The sequence below is a fragment of the Aptenodytes forsteri genome, unplaced genomic scaffold (genome assembly GCF_000699145.1).
Source record: "Aptenodytes forsteri isolate BGI_AS27 unplaced genomic scaffold, ASM69914v1 Scaffold84, whole genome shotgun sequence".
Classification (NCBI taxonomy): Eukaryota; Metazoa; Chordata; class Aves; order Sphenisciformes; family Spheniscidae; genus Aptenodytes; species Aptenodytes forsteri.
Window position 1 is genome coordinate 2,332,751 of NW_008795492.1, and position 6,087 is coordinate 2,338,837.

Genomic DNA, 6,087 nt, shown 5'->3' on the forward strand with positions numbered 1-6,087 from the left:
GGGGCGGAATCACCTCCCTCGACCTGCTGGCCATGCTTCTTTTGATGCAGCCCAGGACACAATTGGCCTTTTGGGTTGCGAGCGCACATTGCTGGCTCATGTCCAGCTTTTCATCCACCAGTCCCCCCAAGTCCTTCTCGGCAGGGCTGCTCTCAATCCCTTCATCCCCCAGCCTGTATTGATACCGGGGGTTGCCCCGACCCAGGTGCAGGACCTTGCACTCGGCCTTGTTAAACCTCATGAGGTTCACACAGGCCCACTTCTCGAGCTTGTCCAGGTCCCTCTGGATGGCATCCCGTCCCTCTGGCATGTCGACCACACCGCTCAGCTTGGTGTCATCTGCAAACTGGCTGAGGGTGCACTCGAGTCCAACCAGGCTATTATATTAGTATATTCTTACGTTAACTTCTAAGTGAAGGTTGGAAGCCACGCTTACGCTTATCAGTTCCTACCCCACATGGCTCGAGAGTGCAACTGTTTCAGTCCCAGCAGTAATATTTTTTAGACTTTCCAGCTCCGTTTAATGTCACATCATATATCACCCTCCACCACTGCCTCTGTTAAATACACTACTCAGGCAGCAAGCCTCCATGTGCACATGCAGTGGTTTGCAAACCAGCCGGAATAATTTCCACTCCTTTTTAAGCTACTATTAAAATGTGCCTTGTTTTGTGAAACAGCTGCATGGGTTTAAAAGGAACTTCTTAGGATAACTTTGATGAATGTTAAAATGATCATACTTTTCAGAGGATCCCCTTGCATTTCATTATTTTATATTTGTTATGTTCCTATTTAAAAGCTAAGTTTGCAACCAAGAACCTGGGGGGCAAAAAAAAAAAAAAGTGAACTACCCAGTGAGGAACTTCCTACTAACAAGGGTGAGTTTCTTGGATTTATGTCCTGGGGATCATTTTCCCTGGCTTTGCTCCAACACAGTCACACGTGCACGAGTCTGATATGACTCTGCTGCCTTTCAGCTCCTGGGAGGGCTTTGCATGGCTGCGTGGCAGCCCCGCACCTTGCGAGGCAGTGGACACTGACCTTGAAGGACAGGCTGCAACCGCTGGGACCATGCGACTGTGTTGGCAAATCTGGTCTTCTCCAGCTAAGGCCTGAACATGAGTCTGTACCTGATATTTTGGAAATGTTGCAGGGAAGAAACCCTGATGCTCTTCCCCTCTCTCCTCTTTGCCTAAATTTGTTCACTGCTGGCCGGAGCTAGAAGAAGGGGCTACAGGTTTGTCATACCTGCAAATGCTGGCACTTTGACCGAGTGGCAGCAGAGGTTTTCAGCCCAGCCTCTCCTCATAGGTATTTTTTTAGGATGCCGAGACTAATATGAGCCTCATCCATCTTCCCCAGGAGGATTTATTTTCCAGAGAAGAAAGGACTGTTGATGTCAAGAGAAATTATTTCACCCAGGACTGTGCTCTGATCCTTTGGGTATACACCATATTTAGCCTGTTGCTGAGAGGGGGTTGTTTCGGTATTTTCTATTTGGCACGTTGATGGGAATTCCTAGAGGATCCTAGCTTTCCCTTTTTGGGATGTCTCCATCCACAGGTCTTACTGCACAAGGCTGTTGGCTACTAGCGGGGGAAGAAGGGGGGACATCTGGGGACTGAAGGTTTGGGGGATGTGAGGGAGGTTTGACAAGGACCAGATCACTCCCTAACCCCTGCAGGTCTGGCTCCCAGGCACCCTGTCCTCCTCTCCCACCCAGTGCACGGTGCCTGCCTCCTGTTCTTTCCACTGCATCCGGGGGACTGTTCCCCCTCAGCTATTCATCACTTCTCTTCTTCCTTTTATGGACAGAGGGAGGTATTTCTTATATATGAAAAAGTATTTACAGTCCTTTCTCAGGAACTGAGCTGCGCACCGGATCGCAAGAGAAACTTTGGCAAATCCACTGGGGAGGTGGGAAATGACCCTCTTGTCCCCAGGGGCAAAGGAGGCTTAAACCAGCCCCAGGCTCCAGATGTCACATAAACACACAGAGACCCAGAGCAACCTCCACCCACACATCCCTGCTGTGTTAGGAATAACCCTTCTCTCCCAAGCAACCCGTGAACTCAGGGACTTATCTTAGCTCCAAGAAAACGCACTGGCAGTGGGTGGGAAACCTCCTGTGCCACGCGGGACCGTGATCTGCCCTTAGTCCGTCTAGGCAAGGGGCCACAAAGGGCAAGGATGCTGCCAAGGCAGGAAAGAGTTAAAGGTCTGTTTGCTCGGCCAAACAGTTTCATCCTAGGAAAAAGCAAAACCTCTGAACTTGTGAGTTAGGGGCACCCATTTCAAGTTGGGGCACCCCTTTCATGCCTTTCCAAAAGCCAGAACCAGCCTGCTTCCCTAAAGAGTGGTTCGGGGCAGGGGCAGCAGCAGAGGGTTAGGCCCTGCTGGGAATGAGGTCCTTGGCTCAGGCTGTCTTTTTTAACCCAGGTACCGAGAGGATTTTCCAGCAGGACGTGGTTTCCAGGGCCCCTCCCCATTGACAAGATTCTCCTCCTCTATATAGGGAGGCTGCAAAGGCGGCGAAGACTTGGACTGTCCCGGCTGGTGGCTGTACAGGTTCCCGACTCTCCAATTCACTCTCTGCTCCCCTAATTGGACGCCTGTAAGTACCGCGGGGGCCGGAGATCCCTGTTGGGGACAGGGCTGGGGGCTGGCCGCGCTTTGGGATGGAGCAGTTTGGCAAGTTAAGTGTTGCACTACTTTGCAAACACATTCAGTGAATTAACCTGCAGATAGCGTACGGATTAGAAATAGGAACAGACCTCTCAGACACGCTTAAATGGTTTATCCCGATTTGTGTATTACTGATTGGGTTCTGTTTAAAATGCATTAGAGACCATGAACGTTTGAAAGCGTGCACAGATGTTCTAGCCTGTTCCTTAGTCACTTCTAACACGGCTATTGCCGGATCAAGCCTTAAAGGTGCCAGCTGCAGAGCAAGGTGCTGCACACTGCTGGATGGTGGCAGGTACCCGCTGCAATTAAGCATCACATGTGCATTCAGCAAGGAAGAAACCTGGTAGCCTGATCAGCTGATCTTCTTTAAGTATTTCTACATTTTCAGTGCTAATAAAGGAACTTAGTGCACTTCCCATGCTGCTTAAAGAAAGTATAACCAAATGAAATAATTAGCTTGTCAGTTACTTGTACTTTAAACGGGAAAAATGCTTAAAAATTAGCAGAAGAAATGGAAACATTTTTACAAAAATGCCTTAGCATTACATATGTGTGTTTTTAATACGCTGGGAATAAAGTTTAAGCGAAAGTAATCTGATAATTCACTGAACTACACTAATTCGAGTAATTGCAAACGTGACATGCCTTTTTTTTAAAGGGAAAATAGAGCAACAAACTTCTAACTTTAACAAATGCTGTGAGTAAATTAAGAAGACAGTAGATGGCAGTATAGAAAGCAGCTTCAGTGTCATCCCAGAATTTCACTTGCTTCTTTCACACACGTGTACATATGTGTGTGTGTATGTGTGCATGCTCACATATATAAATGCTGATATGTGCGAGAAGCATGTGTGTGTGCATAATTAAGAAGCAATATGAGATATTTTAAATATAATGACAAACCTTCTGATTTCCCTTATGATCTAATACATATGTCTCAATAAAAATCTTTTCTAAAATGCACTTGTTTAAAAACAAGCCCACCTTCTCTTTCACTCAAAGCTTTGCAGCTTGTAACAAGACGCTGTGCACGGACTGACTTGCCGAACTCCCAAAGTTCACAGTCCCCTCAAGCCACTAACAGGCTAAAATGATGAACCCCCAGAGAGCAAAGTGCTTGATTAAGTAGTCCCTTTAGTTTAGTACACGATACTCCTCTGGCTGTATTCGCTTAGATGTAAACAATGATTTTTATTATCTCATTTGCAATTGACACACTAGTCCCTAAAAGGTATTTGTTTTGAATTTGTTATCATTACATTTTTGTGGAACAGCTAGTATTGAGAACATCGCCATATATGGTAGCATGCATAGATGTATGCAGAGGATCCCAACTCTTTATAATTCACTGAGACTTATTAGTTGCAAATCTGTTGGCTTTTCTTTTAAGTATGTTCATTTTAGAAGAAGCCAAGAACTAGAGATAGCTTTCCAACTTGTGCAAAGTCCAGTTAAAATATGAATTATTTATGAATTCTAATGAACATGCAGAATCTGATTTACTTAACAGAATGAGATTTGGGGGTATTTGAAAGAGCTGGTATTTTCCAGATAAAGGGAATCTATCCCCACATGATGCAATGCAAGTCTTTTTTCCTTCTTTTCTAATTTTTAGTTTATAACACAGGTAATAACCTCAGGCAATTTCTTTGGAGTATTAGAAGAGGTATCAAGTGTTTAATCACAGTTATGTAGTAACTTGCATTAACAGAGGTGAGAAGACCTGACAGGAGACCAAGGCACTTACAGACAATTTTTAAAGTGCGTGGAGAATGCATTTAAAAAAAACCAAAAAAACCCAAAACAACAAAAAAAGCCCCCAAAAACCAGCCCTGTGAAATTACTGAAAATGTTCTTTCTTAAAATACAGACTTTCCCTCTTCCATGATTGAACAACCATAAACTAGTACTGGTGATACCTCCATGTTCAGATGAAAATGTCCATGATGAGAGTAAGCATTTGAGGGGTGGTCCTGGTGACCAGTGGGGAGAGGTGAAAGGCCAGGAGGGATTGGTAGCAGTGCTCGTGACAAAGCTAACTGTGCTGGGGAACCAGTTCCCAAACACAGATCACAAGATTAGGATTCACCCCTAGATTCTTTTTTTTTTTTTTTTTCCTTCACATAATGCTCAGTTGGGTAATTCAGTTAAGTACTGGAAAAGTAAAACATAAGCAACCTGGAAAGAACATAGTCAAGAACTACTGTAGCCCAAGAAACGCAGTCTGAGTCAAGCAGCAGGTTACTGCTACACTCTTCCATCAGAAACCACTTATGAGAGCAGGACTTGGTTTCTGAAAATAATTCACACACTTGGTTATGTGTTCCTCTCTTCTAATAATCATTCCCTGTACGGCTGTGATAAACTTTTATACTGACATGCACATCCTGCAGAGGAAGGGAGAAGTGTCCTTTATCTTCTCATTAGGAGAAAAGCAGTCCCTGTAAGCTCTGACCCAGGAGGTAATTCTGCTTGGCCAACAACCTTTTAATTAAAGTGCGCTTCCTGGAGATATTTATACTTTGTCCTTGGAATAATATACTCAGGATAAACTGATTGTAAAGACAGCATTCAACTTCTGTCACTGACATGATAAGGAAAAAGACAGCAAAGATCAGCCAGATATATCTGCAGTGGGACAGCAGAAGAAGGAATAGAAAGTAAGCTGTGGAAGTATGCATGCCCATGTGTACATGCACATTTGAGGTTCAGACAAGTATAACAGACGGATCCAATTCGGTGTAATTTGACACATTTCTAAGGCAAGAAACTTAATATCACTAGAATTTTTGTGACTGGTTTTCCTCCCTCAGGATAGCTCACCTCTGAATATAAAAGTATTTACTCTTGTACATGATTTGGGCTATCATCTACCTAAAAGAATGGATGAGAAACTCTTACCACCTCTTGCACAGATAAGATATTGGTCTCCATTTCTCTCAGCCAGCCCTACGGATGAAACCCAGGAACTGGCTAAGGGGTAAATTTTGCCTTCTCAGGGAATGTTCTCAATAGGCAGTAATGGATCTTTCCCCTTGGCCCATTTCCCCAATATTAATCATATGCTGGACCAGTGCAGTTCAGTCTTGATCAGAGATGGACCAGAAGGTTTATGGGTCCTGCACTTCAGCCACAACAACCCCATGCAGTGCTACAGGCTGGGGGAAGAGTGGCTGGAAAGCTGCCTGTCGGAAAAGGACCTGGGGGTGCTGGTTGACAGCCGGCTGAACATGAGCCGGCAGTGTGCCCAGGCGGCCAAGAAGGCCAATGGCATCCTGGCCTGTATCAGAACTAGTGTGGCCAGCAGGAGTAGGGAAGTGATCGTGTCCCTGTACTCGGCACTGGTGAGGCTGCACCTCGAATACTGTGTTCAGTTTTGGGCCCCTCACTACAAGAAGG

At 45.1% G+C, this 6,087-nt stretch overlaps 1 protein-coding gene across 1 annotated transcript in view; it reads left to right on the forward strand.

Moving 5' to 3' along the window:
• Positions 1-2,539: 2,539 nt before the first annotated feature.
• MYH11 (myosin heavy chain 11) overlaps positions 2,540-6,087 on the forward strand; it is a 65,315-nt gene continuing 61,767 nt past the window's right edge. The window contains exon 1 of the mRNA XM_009281630.1: positions 2,540-2,614. The gene's annotated coding sequence lies outside the window, so the exon portion shown is untranslated. The remainder of the gene's footprint in view (positions 2,615-6,087) is intronic.